This window comes from Palaemon carinicauda, unplaced genomic scaffold (assembly GCF_036898095.1).
Source record: "Palaemon carinicauda isolate YSFRI2023 unplaced genomic scaffold, ASM3689809v2 scaffold136, whole genome shotgun sequence".
Taxonomy (NCBI): domain Eukaryota; kingdom Metazoa; phylum Arthropoda; class Malacostraca; order Decapoda; family Palaemonidae; genus Palaemon; species Palaemon carinicauda.
In genome coordinates, this window is record NW_027168882.1 from 149,565 (window position 1) to 170,246 (window position 20,682).

The 20,682-nt window shown below is 37.5% G+C and overlaps 1 long non-coding RNA gene across 1 annotated transcript; it reads right to left on the reverse strand.

The window, feature by feature from the left end:
* Positions 1 to 1,354: 1,354 nt before the first annotated feature.
* On the reverse strand, positions 1,355 to 16,938 carry LOC137635518 (uncharacterized). Its single transcript, XR_011042699.1, has 2 exons — positions 16,515 to 16,938; positions 1,355 to 1,508 (listed from the first exon to the last, which is right to left on the reverse strand). It is a non-coding gene; the product is annotated as an uncharacterized lncRNA (long non-coding RNA).
* Between the last annotated feature and the right edge of the window lie 3,744 nt (positions 16,939 to 20,682).

A 20,682-nucleotide genomic window follows, 5' to 3' on the forward strand; every position in this document is an offset into this window, starting at 1 on the left:
AGTTTTAGTTTTCTGTTTTAAACAGAGAAGTTTCCTAATCTTGGGAGTTTTCAGTTTTAAACAGAGAACTTTGTTACCTTGAAATTGTTTTATTGGTTTTCTGTCCATTTTACCTTGTTTTTGTTTTCTGTTTTACCTTGAATATTTAGTATTCCAGTTTTACAGGTGTTGTTTTGGTTGATTTCTATTCTACCTTTGTAATGGTTTTCCCAGATTCACCGCTTTTTAGTTGTTTTTCATTCAAAAAGTTTTTTTTTTTTTCAGTTTTCCATTTTTACTAGTTTTGTCTTAGTTGTTTCCTGTTTTTTTGGTTTTTTTTTCATTATTTTGGTATTCCAGTTTTACAGGTTTAGTTTCCATTTTTACTAGTTTTGTCTTAGTTGTTTCCTGTTTTTTTGTTTTTTTGGTTTTTTTTTTCATTATTTTGGTATTCCAGTTTTACAGGTTTTGTTTAAGTTAATTTCTGTTTACAAAGTTTTTTGTTATTCTTGTTTTCTGTTTTACCTTGAAAAGTTGTGGTTTTTCCAGCTATTTGGTCCTTGAAATCAAAAGCTTGTAACTTGGTTTAACGGTTTTATTCTGGCATTTTTATTTTTTTATCAGTTTCGTATTTTGCTTTTGTTTGAAAATTAAATGTCTTTTTGACTAGTAATTATTCACAATAAAAAAAAATTTATATTTGATATTTCTCATCATACTAATATATTTTTGTTCAGTCATAAAAATGATTATCAAACTATCTTCAGCTGCTTTAAAGATATGACTTTTTACAGATGTTTTGCAAGACCCTCGGTTATCAGGACAAATTGTTAGTAACTTTAATTGATTTTTGGGTAATGTTAAAGGGATTATTATTACAATTTCAGAAGTGTTCAACTACAGAAGCAATGGTTTATAAATGTTATATAAATTACCATTACAATACAAATGATATGTTATGATGGTACATGTCATGATGCAACTGAAGCCTTATTACTATCCAAGCTACAACCCTAATTGGAAAAGCAAGATGCTATAAGCCCAGTGAGGAAAGGAAATAAGGAAACAAATAAATGAAGAGAGCAAATTAACAATAAATCATTAAAACAAATAAATGAAGAGAGCAAATTAACAATAAATCATTCTAAAGAAAGTAATGTCAAAAGAAATATGTCATATATAAACTATTAACAACGTCAAAAACAAATATGTCATATATAAACTTTATAAAAAGACTCATGTCCGCCTGGTTAACATAAAAGCATTTGCTCCAACTTTGAAAGTTCTACTGATTCAACTATCCGATTAGGAAGATCATTCCACAACTTGGTAACAGCTGGAATAAAACTTCAAGTTATTTTTGGGGTTTTCTTCAGGGGTTTTCTTCAATGTCGTTTCTTCTCTTCCAGGTGGTTCCTGTTTATGAACTTCACGGCTTTCCCAAGGTGCCGTGTAGTGGAATGATTTATCTTCTTTCTTCCCGAAGAAGCCTCTGCCATTATTTTTTTTTTCTTCCCGAAGAAGCCTTCCTGTTAAAGGTGGTAAGTTATATATTAGTTGACATACAAAAAGCCTGGATGTAAGTTAATAAAGAAAATTAAAATAATCTGTTTTTCTTAGCCATAAAAACCAGAGTTCTTTATATTGGATTTAGTCAGACAAAATTGCCAATAATTCATTTCAAGAAGAGTCCCTCGACTTTGGATGACAATGAGAGAGGGGTAAGCATCCATGTGTGTTTAAAGGGCAAACACAAGAGATGCTTCTCTCTGTTCATCATATAACCCAGTCCCACTACACTGCCTCAAAGGTTTAGCAGCAGTAGACAAGACACTTGAAACTTCTACTTGTTCTTGAAAGTTCAGTCCAATGGGTGACGCTCCAAGTGGGAAGATATCTCACACTCCATTGATAGTACAAACAGGTGATAAGTCCCTAGTGCCTTTCCAGGAACAGAAAGACCCCGAAAGAAATCATCCTTCGGCTTGACACTGCAGCTGTAAAACTTCTGACGGTGCACATCAACGTCCAAGGATTGCCAACCTCCTTAGGATAACGTTGCTGACGTCACACTGCCACATGATAATCATTACTAGCTAAGTTATAACCCTAGTTGGAAAAGAAAGATGTTATAAGCCAAAGGGCTCCAACAGGGAAAAGTACCCCAGTGAGGAAAGAAAACAAGGAAATAAACGATACAAGAAGTAATGAGCAATCAAAATTAAATGATTTAAAAATGGTAACATCATCAAAACAAATATGTCATATATGAACTATTAAAAGACTTATGTCAGCCTGTTCAACTTAGGCGAGGGAATAGAGCATATGAATGCTTTATACAGTTGAAAGAATGTAGTTATTGGCAGGTTGCACAGGAAACTATCATACAGCCTACAGTTATTGATAAGCCACTGAAACATTAATCCTTCCTTCTATAAACTATATCCCCAACTGAAAAGATTTAACAGCTATTTCCAGCTTCACTGAAGCTAGGAATATAAAATTTGATTAATAGCATTACTAGGAATTACCTAAACAAAATTTTAGAGGCACTATACTGCTATTAATCATAATAGCAGTAATGGGAACTAGCCAAAATAAATTAACGCACTCTGACTGGTGTAAGTAATTTGACAGGTTAAATATTCAAATGTTAAAACAAATATACAATCTAATTAATAGCAGTAATGGGGACTGTCCAAAATAAAATTAAAGGGGCATTGCAACTGGTGACGTCATTTAACAGGTGTTGAATATTCACATGTTGAAAAATATACTATTTGATGAATAGTAGAATAAGGGACTAGCCATACAAGAGAAACTTCTACAAGACAACGTTTTTGGAAATGAAGTAGAGATAATAGCATATGGATAGATAGTTGATGCTGGTCCTAAAGCATGCGAGGCAATCAAGCATACCTGTGCACCTTGAGGTAACTTGACTCTTGCTATGGAGAAGGACTGTCTTCATTTGCAGTAGAGATTGAGGGAAAGGCTGGTTCCCGGGTTTTTTTATTTCTTACTTCTACAATTGCCAGTACATGATCGGTACTCCAAACTGGTACCCTTTTACAAGGGAGAAAGTAAGAATTTCACATAATAATAAGGGGGGAGCAACACCGTTTCCCCTCTACACTGGTCGCTGTCGGCTCGAAGAGTGCGCTCTGAGCTTACCTAGCACAGCTATGCCCGAGGCTCACGCAACTACGCCTCCATTTACCTTGGCACTCAATCAAAAACTATCGACCATAGACAACTAATCCTTTGTTACGCCTCTCTACCTCGGCGTATGCACACTCGATGCTACGCCATCTCGACTACGTGTGGCTAACATAACATTTTGATGAGATGAAAACCAATTCGTTTATTAAGTCTAATAATCGTAAACGGAATTGCCATTAAATGAAGCATTTATTTATCCGGTAAGATATTTGAGACCCAGACCATCCAACTAAAGGGTCAGGCAGATTAAGGTACTTCAACCTAATGAACCTCAAAAAGCTCAGGTTAGACTTAAAAAGAAACTTATTCTACCCCAGTTTACTGCTGGTATTTACCCATTAGCTATAGATGAACCTCCTAACACATTGTTAGAATTTGTACCTGAAATTAAGAAGTGTCAAACCCAATCTGTGTTGTGCCTTAGAGTTAATGATGCTCAGGAAGTGTTTTTTACCATTGGTAAATAATACGAAAGCTCGGATGACGGTGAAGGTTGGAACTTTATTAGGTTGACATAGGATAATCAGTGAAGATGATATTGATCAGCCAGATCCAAAGTGCCAGAAAACTAGAATTCAGAATGATTTAGTTCCTCCAGGAGTTGATGTTAGCATCCAGTAGGGCAATACTAGAGAAGAAAAGATTAAATATTTGTTTCCTCAACAAGATAATTCCCATCTTAATGCTGATCAACAGGCGGAAATAAGTGACATGTTAGTTGCAAATCACTCCATTATTCATTCTTGAAGAAAAAGAATTGGGAAAGTTTAAAGATGTTCAAGCTCATATTGCAGTAAGTGATCCACATCCAGTTAGGTCTCCCATGTATCGATACCTTGAAAAGGCCAAAACTCTTATTTCCACCATGTTAGAGGATATGGAAGAGGAATAATAGAACCATCTAATGCAGAATGGTTAAGCCCTATTGTTCTTGTAAGGAAACCCGATCACACTCAAAGGATGTGCCTCGATTACCGTAAAGTCAACACACACCTCCAGGTTGATATTCACCCTTTATCTAGATTAGAGGAAATGATAGATACGGCTGCAGGAAACCATTATTATGCTTCCTTAGATATGAAAGTTGCATATTATGAAGTGGAATTAGATAAAGAGAGCAGGGATTTAACCCTTTTACCCCCAAAGGACGTACTGGTACGTTTCACAAAACTCATCCCTTTACCCCGATGGACGTACCGGTACGTCCTTGCAAAAAAATGCTATTTAATTTTTTTTTTTGCATATTTTTTATCATTTTTTTAGAAACTTCAGGCATTTTCCAAGAGAATGAGGCCAACCTGACCTCTCTATGACGAAAATTAAGGCTGTTAGAGCAATTTTAAAAAAATATACTGCAAAATGAGCTTGAAAAAAAATAACCCTTGGGGGTTAAGGGTTGGAAATTTCCAAATAGCCTGGGGGTAAAAGGGTTAACAACTTTTAGTGATGGAGTTTCACTTTATAGATTTAAACGCCTTCCTTTTGGATTAAGTTGCAGTCCAGCTATATTTTCACGTATCATGTCCAATATCTTGGCTCCTCCTATTAAGGAAGGGTGGGTTAAGAATTACTTAAATGATATAGTTGTTTGGGCTCCCAGTTTTCCCAGCTTGTTGAAAAGGTTAGAGCAACTATTCAAACTTTTCAGTGACTAAGGAGTGAAGTTAAATCTAAAGAAATGTCAGATAGGCCAAAAGGAAATAAAGTTTTTAGGGTCATATAATCTCCAAGGACGGTTGTAGACCATGTCCAGACAACATCGGCGCAATCAAAGGCATGAAACCACTTACCAATGTTAAGCAAACTAGGAGATTTCTGGGAATGTGTGGGTTTTACAGGAAACACATTAAGGATTATGCTAAAATTGCTGTTCCCATGACAAATCTCTTAAGAGAGAAAGATCCCTTCCGGTGGACAAAGAATAGTCAGTCCAGCTTTGAACAGATGAAACAAGCATTAGTCACTGCTCCAGTGTTAGTAAAGGCTCAAATGACTAAACCCTTTGAATTATTTACAGACGCTAGTTTAGATCATGTAGGTGCAGTTTTGATGCAGAGACAAGATGATCAGTTGAAACCTGTTGGATATTTCTCTAAGAAACTGAAGCCAGTTGAGCAGCGCTACAGTACCACTGACAGGGAAGCACTTTCTATTGTCTTAGCATATCGTAGGTTTCATCATTTTCTTTGGGGTGTTCCATTTACCATTCACACAGATCATCAGCCTCTAGTATCAGTGTTCAAGAGAAAGACTAAATCACCGAGAATGAGCAGATGGGTAATTGAGATGCAGGATTACCGGTTCAAGGTAGAATATCGACCAGGTAAAAATAATCAGGTGGCAGATGAACTAAGTAGACCAGTTAGAGCAGTTTTTCATCAGAGTAGGGACGATCATCTCGGTCTGAACAAGGATGAGTTTAAAGAAAAGCAGTTAGAGGAACCAAGGTGGGCTAAGTTAATAACCTCTCTAGAGGGTGGCAAATTACCACGTAAGAGGTTCCCTACAGCTTTGATTACACAGTTCCTGCTGTATGAAGGCTTATTATATCTCGGTGCAGATAAAATTGATAACTCCATTCAGCTGAGATTAATAGTTCCTAGGGATTTAACGAAGGCCGCTTTGAACATCGGTCATGAATCGTTGTCAGGTCACTTAGGAATACGCACAACAATTGATGCCATTGAAAACTTATTTCATTGGCCTTCATTGCGATCTGATGTTACCAAATATGTAAGTGAATGTGTCATGTGTCAAAAACATAAAGCTAGTAGTTCTTTACAACAACAGTTCCAGGAATTGCCTCCAGTAACTAAACCTTTAGAGAGAATCAGTCTTGATTTAACAGATATGTTATCTGGTGCAAATGATTATAGATATGTATTGACTGTTATTGATCATTATAGCCGGTATGTTAAGTTCTATCCCTTGCGAAGTAAGTCTACAGAGGTGGTAAGCAAAAACTTCTTTATGTATCTGAATGACTTTGGTGTACCTATGACTGTCATTCTGGATAATGGTGCAGAATTCACTTCAAATCAATTTAGAGAATTATGTCGTGAACATAAGATCAATGCAGGTTATATTACCCCATATCATCCACAGGGAAACAGTGTTAGTGAAAGGATGCATAGAACCATGAAAACAGTACTAAATGTGATGTGCAAAGGACATCCTTATCAGTGACCAATGTACTTAGGTGAAACCCAGCGTGTGCTCAATTCTGCGGTACATACCACTCTTGGTGAACAACCTCATTATGTATTTTTCTCTCGCAGGGCACCTAGGCAAGTAACTAGTGTGTTACCCACAATAAATGGTGTAGAAGAGAATGCTATTGCAAAAACACATGAAATAATTCAGAAAACTCAGAGAGATGGCCAGCAGGTATCACGCAATAGCCAATCGAAAGAGGAAGAATGAGAAAGTGGATGAAAACTGTCTCATATGGGTTAAAAATGAAAGTGTGATTCCCAGCACAAGTAAGAAACTAAACCCAAGATGGTCTGGTCCTTATGTAGTAACCAAAGTGTTTAGGGATGGTGCTAAATATGAGTTAAAAAACTTGTTTGACCACACCATTATTGAACGTGCTGCTGACAAAGTAAAACCTTTTGTAGGACAAGAACAGTGGTTAATGAAAAAGCAGGAAATGGATATTATCAATCCGCATGTGAACGAAAGAGTACAAACCAGAGGTGCTTACAATATTGTTCCTCCCTCTAGATTGAGGAAATTTGAGATCATTATATTTTTCATACTGTATTTTGTATTTTTGTACTTTTATATGGAAATATATTTTATTCTGTGCCTTAGCATTGTTCATGCACATAACAATTATGTTAATCCTTTTACCCCCAGGCTATTTGGAAATTTCCAACCCTTAACCCCCAAGGGTTATTTTTTTCAAGCACATTTTGCAGTATATTTTTTTTTAATTGCTCTACAACAGCCTTAATTTTGGTCAGAGAGAGGTCAGGTTGGTCTCATTCTCTTGGAAAATGCCTGAAGTTTCTCAAAAAAAATTATCAAAAATCTGAAACAAAAATTTAAATGGAAGTTTTTTGCAAGGACGTACCGGTACGTCCATGGGGGTAAAGGGATGAGTTTTGTGAAACATACCAGTACGTCCTTTGGGGGTAAAAGGGTTAATTTCCAAGTGTCTTTATGGGTTATGTTCATAGATTATGGCTCTCGTAACATTTCGTTACCATAAACTTGTACTCGGTTGAGTTTGTGTACCAAGAGTAACCCCTTCCAAAAGCTTTACAAACTCTGGTGGAGTTGTTCAAGTTATGTAACTGATGTGTGAGTTAGTCATTAGGATGCTTTAAGAGGTATATTATCTTCAGAGGTACTTTTCTCCTGCTTAGGGTTATGAGTGCAGGAGACTGAATGATGGGAAGAGGTTGTTTGTAAGGAAAATAATCCAAAGTGATTATACCCTTAATGAGGAGTGACTAGGTCTTAATTGGATTTAAGATCACTCTTACATGGGTGTTTTAACTTGGTAAGGTTATTAGGAAGGTTAGGCAGAAACGCGCTTTAAGGGTGGCGTCCCACAACTTACTCTGTAAGTCTGTCTGCAGACCTTGAAGATTAAATGTTGCGGCCTATATCCGGCCGAGAAATGGCTACTATTCGTGACGCATAAAACTTCTTGTTGTTAGATCTGTTTTCTACCCTAGGTTTTGCAGTTAGACGATAGTCCTTGATAAATGAAAACCAATTTCCGTAGGGGTAAAGTGATGTAATGACAGAAATGCTTCATTAACTGAATGGTAATTCCATTTACGATTTTTAGACTTAATAAACGAATTGGTTTTCATCTCATCAAAATGTTATGTTAGCCACACGTAGTTGAGATGGTGTAGGATCGAGTGTGCATACGCCGAGGTAGAGAGGCGTAACAAAGGAGTAGTTGTGTCTATGGTCGAGAGTTTGTGATCGAGTGCCAAGGTAAACAGAGGCGTAGTTGTGCGAGCCTCCGGCATAGCTGTGCTAGGTAAGCTCAGAGCGCACTCTTCGAGCCGACAGCGACCAGTGTAGTGGGGAAACGGTGTTGCTCCCCCCTTATTATTATGTGAAATTCTTACTTTCTCCCTTGTAAAAGGTATGCACTTGTCTTAGTTATAATGGGTGTTGTAATAACACTTGATATTGTCTATTGTGGTTATCTTTTTCTTCAAATGTATCAAATAAAGTACAATAATTTTGTCAGTATTGAAACTGCTTTATGCTGTGCTTGCACGTGGTTGGAACTGTGCCACCAGCCGTAAGTTAAGATGTGTAATATTATTCTCAGATTTGTGAAGTTTATTCTTTGAATTGCCAGGCTAACTGTGCAGTGTAGCCAGTAGGTTAGGTAAGAGTACAGTATAGCCTAGGCTACGAATTGCATGTTGTTTGACATAGGATCGCTGTCCTAAACGAAGACTTTGCATTACAGGGTACTAGTTTGGAGTACCGATCATGTACTAGCAATTTTGTAAGAATAAAAAGACCCTGGGAACCAGCCTTTCCCTCAACCTCCACTGCAAATGAAGACCCGTCCTTCTCCACAGCAAGAGTCAAGTTACCTTAAGCAAAAGCTCAGATTATTAGCCTATACCTATGATGTACACGGTATTAGCCTATGTCAAGGCTTGGTTTGTTATAGGTAGGCTAGCCAGGAGTAAGTCGATTGTCCTAAATTGAATGGTGCCTTCGAACTTAGGTAAGGACAATTGACGAGGGTAAGAGTTTAGTGAAAAGTCATGTGTGAAACGGCACGACACAGCTACGCCGAAGTAATTACCCCACGTTAAACCTTTTACCCCCGGGGTATTTGGAAATTTCCAACCCTTAACCCCCAAGGGATTATTTTTTTCCCCAGCACATTTTGCAGTATAGTTTTTTTAAATTGCTCTAACAGCCTTAATTTTTGTCATAGAGAGGTCAGGTTGGTCTCATTCTCTTGGAAAATACCTGAATTTTCTCAAAAAATTATCAAAAAATATGAAAAACAAATTTTTATAGCATTTTTTTGCAAGGACGTACCGGTACGTCCATGGGGGTAAAGGGATGGCTTTTGTGAAACGTACCAGTACGTCCTTTGGGGGTAAAAGGGTTAATAGCGTGGTTTGTATTTCAGTTACAGAACAAATAAAGATAAATGTGACTTGTAGGAATTATAAGGGACAAATGTTACTTGATATACTAAGGGAGGTGTATGATAGGATTTTGATTGGCAAAGGAAGGAAGGTGAAAGAAAAATTGGTAAAGGGAGGAAATGTGGATTTTGAAGAGGGTGCGTGGATCATGTGTTGATTACAATTCGGTTTTGTGGAAAAGTAAAATGAATAAAAAACATTATGGCATACCAAAAAGATATGATAGAAATTTATGAAGGTGTAATCTGGGTGGAAATGAGATTGCATGCTACTGTATACATTAAAAATGAAAGCTAGAAAAGTGAAAATTTTAAAGCAGCATGTAAGGGGAGTGTCGAGTGGGCAGACAGAGTGAGTGGTGTGGTAGTAAAGGAGATGTGAGGCTTAATAAGTCTTGACTGTCACTACCTTCAAGGATGGAGTTATGCAAAAAGTCGGGAGAGAGAAAAATGGATGCAAGTACAGTAACACCCAACTCTATATCATGAATTTGTTCCAAGAGACCAGAAGCAAAGCTATTTTCGACACAAGATGTATTTCCACCTTAAAAAGCTACTTTTATGTTTAATATATACCCTACTGAGCAGTTTAAAGTAATTGAAACCTGCTATCTTTTAACCCTTTAACCCCCAAAGGATCTACTGGTACGTTTCACAAAACCCATCCCTTTACCCCCATGGACATACCGGTACGTCCTTGCAAAAAAAATGCTATAAAAAATTTTTTTTTTCATATTTTTGATATTTTTTGGAAAAAATTCAGGCATTTTCCAAGAGAATGAGACCAACCTGACCTCTCTATGACAAAAATTAAGGCTGTTAGAGCAATTTAAAAAAAATATATACTGCAAAATGTGCTGGGAAAAAAAATAACCCCTTGGGGGTTAAGGGTTGGAAATTTCCAAAGAGCCTTGGGGTAAAAGGGGTTAAAAAGCTACTTTTATGTTTAATATATACCCTACTGAGCAGTTTAAAGTAATTGAAACCTGCTATCTTTTAATAAATACCAAATACCTACAGTAATAAGTTTCCATGTGAAGTACAGTACTGTACTTTTTAAAGCACTCAAGCATTTTGATAAAATACATTGCAATGGTGCATGGATAGAGCCCAGAAAGGAGGTAAATCAATGGAGGAATGCAGTAGAAAGATAACTTCCTTGCCAGTGCCTATAAGAAGGGAGAAAGTTAAGATTAAGAGTGAGACTTCATGTTGGCTATTGTCAGTAAAATAACTGATGGCGGTAGAACGAAACAGAGCTTCTTGCTTGACACGTTACATTTACACTACAAAGAAGAAAGAATTGCAAGAAGACAGAACGGGACAAAATTAGACAGGATATATGTAAATGAATAGAAAACGTACTATGTGGAAACAAGGATATAAATGACTGTAGGGTGTTGCTAAAGAATTTCTTGTCTAATCTAGTGAGCAATGTCTGTGTTTACCATTTAGAAAAGGATAAAATGAGATGGGTAAATGTAAAATTTAAATGAGATGGTGTGCAGGAAACAGTAAAAAATTGAGAGATTAAAATTGATATGAATGCAAGAAATGGATATAGTGTATATGCGAGAAAGTAAGGAGAAAAGTTTCTTTCATAATAGAGGGCATATAGACTTGCTCTTGAAAAGCAACCCCGTGAAAGTTGTGGCAATATTTCAGGATGAATACTGTGGAATTGTAAGTGTCACTAATCAAAATGAGTACACTATACTGTATACCCAGAATTCTGGAATGCAGAAATAAGTATATCACAAGAGATACAAGAAAGAATTGAAGTCTCTATCTGGAAGGGATTTAACCCTTTTACCCCCAGGCTCTTTGGAAATTTCCAATCCTTAACCCCCAAGGGGTTATTTTTTCCCAGCATTTTGCAGTATATATTTTTTAAATTGCTCTAACAGCCTTAATTTTTGTCATAGAGAGGTCAGGTTGGTCTCATTCTCTTGGAAAATGCCTGAATTTTTTTCGAAAAATTATCAAAAATATGAAAAAAAAATTTTCATAGCATTTTTTTGCAAGGACGTACCGGTACGTCCATGGGGGTAAAGGGATGGGTTTTGTGAAACGTACCAGTACGTCCTTTGGGGGTAAAAGGGTTAAGATGTAATAAATTAGGTTTACTGAAGGTGGTCACTCGGCACATGCTTTAGTTGCGGAGAGAAAGGGCATCATGTGAATGAAAGTACAGAAGTGTAATAGGCTACACAATTTCACAGAATGGAGGTGGTCTGGATATTGTACTCAGCAAGGCCATTTTGTTGGGATGTGCTAGACTCCAAGAAGTATATGTACAAACTAAAGCATGATTTGATCTGATAGGAAACAGTACGGCTCCAATAAATGAATGTAAAAACTGAGAATGGTTGATATGGTGGTAAATGTGTGGGGAATGGGAAAAATAAAAACAAAAAGGTTAGTAGTGGATAGAAATACTAAGTGTTTGAAGAAATATATAAAATGTTGCAAAACTTGAGTGGTAGAACAAGTAACTTCAGTTATTAAAATACGAAACAAGTGCGAGGGCAGTTTAATGTATTTTGAACCTAGAATAAGGGATTAAATGGAACATACGCAATATTTTGAGCAATATGAATCTGACAAGCCCTTTTACCCCCAAAGGACGTACTGATACGTTTCACAAAACCCATCCCTTTACCCCCATGGACGTACTGGTACGTCCTTGCAAAAAAATGCTATAAAAACTTTTTTTTTTTCATATTTTTGATAATTTTTTGAAAAAATTCAGGCATTTTCCAAGAGAATGAGATCAACGTGACCTCTCTATGACAAAAATTAAGGCTGTTAGAGCAATTTAAAAAAAAATATACTGCAAAATGTGCTGGGAAAAAAATAATCCCTTGGGGGTTAAGGGTTGGAAATTTCCAAAGAGCCTGGGGGTAAAAGGGTACACGAGTATAAAAAACCGTCGAGTAAATGTACAGGTCCTGTTCTAGAACATGGTGTGTTGCAGAGGGCTACGTAAGAGAAAACTGTAACATGCATACGTAAAAATTGCTTCGGTTTGAGATTGATAAATAGGGTACAGTATTAAGTTTTATGCAACTTCATATAATAATTACTTTGATTTAGGTAAGCGCTAAGATTGGCTGCTTTGTCAATAATACTGAACTTTTACCAAGTGATAATATCAATGGTATAAAATTGTATAAAATAAATACAAAGGTCAGTTTCATGATTATCATTAACGGTAGAGTTGTGAGCGTATGTAAGTAAATTGTGTGATCACATGCAATAGTAAAAACTTTTGAATCAAGAAAATATATTTTGTCCTCACAGCCCCAATCCCCACTATATCATGAATAGATTTTAAAAAAGACAATCATCTATGGAAGTGAAGCATTGATATTAATCTGAGAAAGCGGTGGTGGTTAGTAGTGAATAAGATATTTGAAAATCCATGTATAACAAAATGAACCTAATGATGACCAGAACAGGATTAATGAAAAATATGTAAACCACCAACAAAGTTGCATAGAAATATGTGGTTCAAGATCGTAAAGCTGATAGATGGTGTCAAGATGTGTGCTAGATTAAGTAATGTTTATTAAGGGATTTTAAATCAAATATAAAGCAAATGATCAAGTAAATTAACCTGCTGGGACAGATGCACAGGTCTTAGGAAAGGTATTTCTGTTACAGTGGAATTCAAAGCAGGAAGTAAGAGGGCTGCACAGAAAAGTAGCAGCATTATAAAAAAAAAAATTGTCTGCACCAAAGATCTTATTATATAATGCCCAATTAGCAATATGGCCTATACTACTCTGTAATGCAGAAAAACAGGCTGCCGTATCGAGAAAAATAGAATGCATTTTGTTAGGGGTGGCGCTATGGTTTGCTGTGGGTTAACTATTATATCTCACACTAAGATGTACAGGTATTATATGTGAAAGGCACAATTGTATGTTCATAATTACCCCATGATAGATATGAACATATGAAAATTGTCTGATCTGTGGTGACAAATTAATGTCACAGCCTAAGCCAACATCTAGTAAAAGATATAAGTACTGTATGTATAATTGTATACCAACTTAGAAGTTACGCACACTGTGATAAAAATACATCATACAATAGATCATCAAAGTCTGCATATCCAATTCTTATAAAAAAAAAAGGCAAACAAGAACACGGTGTCTATAGCACGTGTTTCATACACGATCGTACACTAACGTTAGTTTTTTTTTTCTCTCGGTCTCCCCTCCTCTAATAATATAAACCTGTTTAAGTTTGCTATCAAACATCTTGTTTGGTTTGAATTTTGTCATTTTTGTTCGCAACTATCTGTCTATTAGCTCGCTGTCTTGTTGAATAAACTATCCCATGCATCTCTCCCCTCTGTAAGAACCTAACAGTTACATTGCCACATTAGCAACCCAAACCAAACTGTACCACCACCGTTTTCAAAGTCGTGTTCCATTTTTCTTGACTGTGCAGCCAATGTCCCTAGGCCATATTGCATAAGGCTTTCCCCTTTTTTTTTATTAATACAACATTATATAAGAGGACTTTGGGGGAGACTATTTCTCCTTGTTAATGCCTCTCGACTTGACTCCTGACTTCAGTGTAACAGAAATGCTCTACCTCTTCTAACACCTATTTATCTGTCCAAATAGAAATTGTTCCTTTTGAATAAAGATTTCAAAACAAAATGTCCTTAAGTCATTTGGAAGCAGACTTGAAACCCAGCAGCTTAATGATGTGGATAAGACATTTGAAGAGCAGTATGAGAATGAAAGCGTAAGAGAATGAAAATATATTTCACATGAGTACATGCTGGCAACACCAGAGTGAAGAAATATGATTGCAAAGTCTAAGAGGGATATAATAAGAAAAGGCAGATTGAAGGGTATTTCAAGTACAACGAAATGGGTGAGAAGAATGAGTAGGTGGTCAATGGGTATCTGTTTTTCGCTCCGGCAAAGTAGATCAGCGTGTGAAAGATTGTTACTGAAGTCAGATTACCCTAAATGTTTCAAGAATACTGGATTAGATCCCATAGCAAGTATGTGGAGTGCTGTAATCATGGCCCAAAGAATCATTTTTCTAAAATAGGTTAGGCTTTAAGAAGCCAATGTACATGTTGTGGAATGGAAGGTCACGTGGAGTGTGTGTGTATATAGTTAACCCTTTTACCCCAAAAGGACGTACTGGTACGTTTCACAAAACTCATCCCTTTACCCCCATGGACATACCGATACGTCCTTGCAAAAAAATGCTATGAAAATTTTTTTTTTTTTTTCATATTTTTGATAATTTTTTGAGAAAATTCAGGCATTTTCCAAAAGAATGAGACCAACCTGACCTCTCTATGACTAAAATTAAGGCTGTTAGAGCAATTTAAAAAAAATTTACTGCAAAATGTGCTGGGGAAAAAATAACCCCTTGGGGGTTAAGGGTTGGAAATTTCCAAAGAGCCTGGGGGTAAAAGGGTTAAGATGTGAAAAAGAGAATGTCAGGAATTGATTAAAAATGAAGTTTGGTAGACCTGGGTATATAAAGTGTTTGAAGAGATGCATCCTATACTTGAAAAGACTGCATACAGTACTCAAAAGATGAAAATGGTTTCACATGTAATGTAGTGATTGAGATGACAATATAAAAGATAACACTGTACTGTAGTATAAGTTGGAACGCAGCTTTGATTGATAGCCTCACGACTTGGGTAGGTATTACGTAGCGTTTTTTAAAACGATACTATTATCATCTGCAAAACAGGGGTAATACTTAGTATAAAATTTGTATAAAGTAAGGTTTCAAGATCATTATTCGAGGTAAAACTAAGTGTACTAAAATGCCTGTTTGTTAATGGGTACTTGTGTAAAATAAGGGTGAAAATGGATTAATTGAAGGTTTAGAGATCAAGAAACATGTGGTGAAATAAATGGGTATTTTGTCTAACTTCACCATGAATTTCTGGATACAGCAGGAACTTTTCATTGGTATACAAGGGTAGGAAGAGATTTGAAAAATATGAAGTGGGATGAACATGAAAACTACAAAATATAAAAGCTACAGTGAATAAAAAAGGGATTTTGACGAAGGAAAAATCTATTTCTGGGCACAACCTATGCCGCTCCATGAAATGCTCCTTAAAGCACCATTTCAAAGGTATAAATACTGCTAAATATACCAGAGAAAAAAGTTGCATGGAATGCTAGGAATATATCCAGCTCGCTCACCCCTAAAGGGTGTCTGTATTAAAACTGGGGCGAGTGATACCACTCCCAGAGGTCCCTTTCCAATTAGACTTCTCCCTCCTCTAAATCACCCGTTACTACGAGGTGTCGTCCACTACAGAAGACTAGCTGTAAGCACATTAGACGAGTAAGGCAATCAAGAATAAAGAAAAGAAACAAATGGCTATTACAAAACAGGAAATTGTTTAAAAAATATTCAAGAAAATAAAAAAATCTTTAGAAATTGCCAAGGAATACAGCTTGGTGTAGAGATTTACAAACAACTGGACCTGAATAAATAATGGAGGTTATGTCCTGTATCTATGCTGTTTCACAATTTATTCTGAGTCAATACATATAAGTATTCTATTAGTTGAATGAGGATGTGGTAATGCCCCTGACTGGTGAACGCCAGACCGGGGTTCGACTCCCGCTCAAACTCTTTAGTTCCTTCGGTCGCTGCAACCTCACCATCCTTGTGGGCTAAGGATGAGGGGTTGAGGTCCGTATCTAAGGCCGATATAAAGGTCCCACAAGGGCGGCCGGCAACACCAGGGCACGTACGCATTGTAAGAAAATAATAACGAAAGTCAACTTCAAACCAACACACAAGCTGTAGAAAAGAAAAAGCAGAAAAAAGATTAAAGGCTGTCACGAGGACGATGAACAGACATGTCTGATCACCGCCGAGCCAAAAGTGAAGTGAAGCAAGTCACCGGTGTGTGGGGGGGGAGGGGTAGCAAGCTACCCTTCCCCTACCCCCCGCTAACTAGCGCGGGGGTAATTAACCCTCGTTAAAACTATTGGCTCGTCATTTCAGCTGCGCTAAAAGGTAAACCCAATGTAAATAACGTGGTTTGTATTTCGGTTACGGAACAAACATGTTTTAAGTCACCACAATTCACTTAGTTCATCGAACTAATCTAATGACAAATTCAATAAACAAAGTTTAAACTCACTTTTTTAATAAGAATGAAGAATTGAAGTCAGATCATCATAATTTCTTCTATTCAACCTCGGCTCCCGTCTTCTGGCCAATCCTTTGTCCCCCTAAAAAAAAATAAATATCATCAAATTGACAACAGAATTGAAATACAAAAGCAATAAGATTTTTCATAAGACCTTTATATCTTCATAGATTATACTGCCAGTAATTGTAAGTTTGGCCTTTTCTGTCTTAAAGTGGAACTGAATACATTTAAGTCATGGGATTTACTCGAGCAGGGAAAGTTATTCAGTGCAATCATGAATTTTTTTTCAAATCTAACAATTCTTTTTCAAACAGATAAAAAGCATGAAAACTATGAATGTCAAACGAACACAAAATATTCATTCACACATTCGTATTGCACATATTAAAAATTTTTCTTGAATTTTGTTTTATAAATTCCATAACAATCGCATCTTAAAAGTAAGGCATTTGCAAACCTGAGTACTGTATTAGGAGTATGATTTCAGCGAAGCTGCAATCTCTGCGTAAAAAATTATAATGGGGTATAAGTAGTTACTGGTAGACAGGTGGTGGGGGGGGGGGGAGTCCCAGACCCCTGCCACCTCTCTGAGAAGTCGCTTGAACCTCCATCAACAACTTTCTGGGTGGACGAGGCAAGAACACAAATATTCGTCCTTTAATAAAATATTTATTCTTAAGAAGGAAGAAATTCTTATAACTAAAACAGCTGGTTATGATCCTAGGATGTCTTGCAGTGTTAAAGAAAATGTATCATAAAAAGTTACTGGTATAAGAGTAAAAAAAGTAAAACCGATCTATGAATTAACATGGTATGTATTCCATCTGTGAATTTTACCCGTCTGTGGAAATAGTACTTTGATATATATGAACACCTGAAATCATTAATTTCTAAAGGTGTGAAGGTTTTAACGGTTGCTCATGAATGGCAGAGGCAAGGGATAGAACCATATCATAGAGACTGACCTCTTGGTAGAAGAGACTCTTTAGTTATGGTGAGCAGCAACTCACTCCGTATGAGGAGATAGACTGTCGACTACATTCCACTTTCTGATCATCGAGCATCAGTAAGAGCACGCACTAACAGGCGAGTAAGGCGACATTCCTGTAGGAGCATGCTTGAACGGTTTATGCGACGCGCCTTCGAGTGCTGCAATCTAGTAACCTCTCGGGGGTTGTCTTATCCATCCCTTTGATGAAGGAGTCACTGGAACTCCTTGGCAACACTGTCTCTCCCATGGGGAGACATATGTCACTCCTGTTGATAGGTTTTATAGGAAAACTTTGTCCTTAGGGGGAAAGAGGAAGCTCTTCTTCGTCTCTTCACACTGCCAGTCGGAAGGAAAGAAGATGCAGTAGAGGTAAGTTCTCCTTCTATCAACGGTCTGCAACAATGCCCTACTTCTCAGTTACGATGACATCACTAATCCATACTCATAAGTGAATTAACAGCAATAGGAATCCTCTTATATAGGAACAAAACTTTTACAATAACAGGTTACACTAAAACCGTCATTCGGTTAGTTTTTGAGAAAACTACAAAACCTTTTTGTCTTTTTCCTTGATTTCCTTCAAACACAACGAAGTGGTAACCACGCTAAATGTACCTCCTCCCAGCCCACCATCAACTATCAATACCCCATTACAAATTTTGACATCAGAGTTTCAGCCAAGGCGAAAACGTACAAGTTTTAGAAGAGGGTTTGTACTGTATAGTATCAGCGTGGGAATAAAAGCCGAATACTATGCAAAAAAATGCAACAAACAAGCAACCAGGTTCAAGACATGGAATGATCTGCTGACTTTTGGCAATGCTGCAGGTCATATGATAACGTCGTGTCGTTTGTCACAAAAAATTAAGAAAAAAAAAGAAAAAAAACACTTCTTGAAGAAAAAAAAGAAACGCTTCCTGGACCACTGCTATTTTTTTCACACAGTGGTTCAACAAATGCTTTACTCCTGGAATGAAAGCATACCTTGAGTAAGAATGCATGCCATTCAAGGCGCTGATGATTGTACTTTAAGACATATTAATGGAAAATCAGAGAATATGCGTCAAAATTTTTGCCACCAAAAAACCACCTCGATCCTCCATCTCAAGACCAGAACATCATAGTATGAAAAACCCACTTACGCTCGACAGGTAATGTCAAAATCTTGAAACGAAAATACATAACACTGAATGAGTGTAATGAACTAAAATACAGTAACACTAACAGTACAGTAAAAAACGTTCTTTATCAGTTTTTCTATTACAGTATGCAGTACAGACATGCTGTCATACAATACAGACAGTCCTTAAGGTATGAACATCCGAGTTGCAAACTTTTAGATTTATGAACAACTACCGCAAATAAAAAATACGTTCAAACTCCGTTTTGTTATAATTTTGTAATTTGCAACACTCTCGACTGGGTCCCAATCCAGCCGTCGCCATTGTGATTTTCGTAGGTGTGTGTGCGTATTACTGTACCTAAGCTGTATTTTTGCCATAGTACAGTACTGTAAATTACAATAACGTTAACTATGGCTCATAAGCAGATTGCTTGCGGCTTTGCAACAAAGCACAAGATTAGTGGCGATAGTGCTAGAAGTGTGAAGAAATGGCGAGCCATTTCAGTGGAAATGAAAGTAGCCATTACCAAGAAACCAGATAGCGGAGAGAAGACAAATGTTGCACGTGTATTTCAAATTAATTGTTCAACAATTTGCAAGAGTTATAAAACTATGAGCTATCCGATGACGGCGAATTATCTCTGCCATTGCAAGATAACGGTTTATGAGAGAGAGAGAGAGAGAGAGAGAGAGAGAGAGAGAGAGAGAGAGAGAGAGAGAGAGAGAGAGAGAGAGAGAGAGTATACAGATGTATAGGTATGCAATGTTTTGTGATATGACATTTGAAAGTAATTTGCATTTTTCCTAACGAAACAAACCTGGAGTTATTTATAGGGGATATTACTTTGGGCATGGCTGAAAGACGAGCCATAAGATTTTATCGAGGGATAACTACCCCAACCGCTAGTTGGCGGGAGGGATAGGGGTAGCCGGCTACCCAGCTCACTCACACACACACGGGCTGATCACCCAATTTGCATGCAGGCAGGACTTTCTTGGGGGAGAGGGCTAGCAGGCCAATTTGTATAAATACTTCTATAATTGTCATTTGTTCCATCACTCAATACAAACACTCGCAATTTATAGGGGATGACTTACCTCGTAGGAGGGAGGAAATCTGTGCCAACTGGCTTGGCATTTGACCCGAGGTTCTCTCATTATGATATAAATTGTTAGCAGTAGGAACCCTGGGCCTCACTAAAAAATTTTGTACACTAGCTAGTACAGTGGTAACGTGTTTGCCTCGCATTCGCGTGGCAAGAGATCGATCCCCGCCCAGGGCCGTGAGTTTAAGCTGTTTACTGGGGAGGCTACTGCTGTGGTAGGGCACCACAGTGGGGGGTTGGGCTTGCCCGGCTGACGTTCTGGTGAGCATCTATTCTGATGGAACTGGAACTGAAACCAGACACCTTTAACTAGCGACCTGCGCAAGCTGTGTGATTGTGACACTAGCAGTGTGGCTGGTCTAGGCATGGGTTCTCAGTCATAGGAATCGGAGTACTAGACCTTATCCAATTTCTTCATGCTAGGGGTATTGGGGACGCAACAAGTATAATTTCTATATTAAATTACACAAGGAAAATGGATCTGACCTGCAGAGAGGTGAGGTCAGCTGTGTCGAGTACCATGATGATGATTCCCCAAGGGAGAGGAAACCAATCATTTTAACTCATTCACCCCACACTAACCTGAGTAACCTCGGCCCTCAACCCTCTGCTACTTTTCCACCAAGGAGCTTGAGGTGTTTAGACCACTTGCGCCACCACCACAGGACCAATGGAAATTGCTTCAATGATCCTGTGGGTTACGTCTTGCAGGTAGTGGGTGGTGAAGGTCTAAAACACTTCCACATGCCCGCTTGCAATACCTGCGCCACAGAGTAGTTCTTTTTTAACACCAGGGACGTTGCAATGCCCTTTATGTCTGAGCTCTGGGTCATCGTGGTGGAGAAGGGTCAGGATTAACTGCCAGGTCGATGACCTTGCGAATCCATGCCGACATGGATATTGGATATTGTTTCATGGTCGTACCAACAACGGATT